Source organism: Chrysochloris asiatica, unplaced genomic scaffold (genome assembly GCF_000296735.1).
Source record: "Chrysochloris asiatica unplaced genomic scaffold, ChrAsi1.0 scaffold00140, whole genome shotgun sequence".
NCBI classification, from domain to species: domain Eukaryota; kingdom Metazoa; phylum Chordata; class Mammalia; order Afrosoricida; family Chrysochloridae; genus Chrysochloris; species Chrysochloris asiatica.
In genome coordinates this window covers 1736888-1738011 of record NW_006408658.1, presented here as the reverse complement: position 1 = coordinate 1738011, position 1124 = coordinate 1736888, and positions in this window count along the sequence as shown.

The window sequence follows — 1124 nt, the reverse complement described above, 5'->3', positions numbered from 1 at the left end:
GAAAAAGAGGAAGACCCCCAATGAGATGGATCAGCCAGGTGGCATCATTGATGGACTCAAGTATGGCAGCGGTAGTGAGATTGGCCCAGGATCGGACATTGTTTCGTTCTGCTGTGCATGGGGTCGCTATGAGTCGGTTCTGACTCGATGGCACCTGACAACAACAACAAGGAAGTCTTGGAGTGGTACTGTGGGTTAATGAGCTGGACTACAAAGTCAGTTTGAACAGCAAGCTCAAGCTCCTTGGAAACCCTTTTCAGGGTTGCTATGGGTTGGAACCAACTCAATGGCACTTAACAACAACAACAACATTCAAAATTATATTGCAACTCTTAGCCAGGATAATAAGACAAGAAAGGGAAGTAAAATGCATCCAAATTATTAAAGAGAAGTAAAAGTATCACTGTAGATGATATATTATACATCAAACATTTCAGAGACTCAATAAGAAAGCTACTGGAAATAATAGAAGAAGTCAACATTTCAGGAGACAAAATCAACACACAAACATTAGTTGGACTTCTGTGCATCAACAACAATAACCTGGAAAATAAAATTAGAAAACAATACAATTTACAATAGCCACCGAAAAGATCAAATACTTTTTATCTAACTAAAGAGATAAAATACCTATACAAAGAAAGCTACAAAATACTGCAAGAAACCAAAAGATGCATAAATGGAAAAATATACAATGCCAGTACTAGCCAAAGTAATCTGCAGATATAGTGCAATACGGATCCAAATTCCATCATCATTCTAATGGATGGAATATGGAAAAAACTAATCACAAATCTTATTATGGAAAGGAAAGAGACCCCGCATAAGCAAAGTGCTACTAAAGAAGACCTAAGTAGGAAGTCTCAGTAGTCATAATAGACTGGCACTTTTATAAGGACAGACACATAGGCCAAGAGAATAGAAGAATAGAATTGAGAAACCAGAAACTAGAAGTAAACCCATATATATATATATATAATATATGTTGTTGTTGTTGTTGTTGTTAAGTACCATTGAGTCAGTTCTGACCCATAACGACCTTGTATAGGGTTTTGAGGAGTGGCTGATGAGCTTGAACTGCCAATCTTACAGTTCAAACAACTTTGTAGTCCAGAGTACATTAA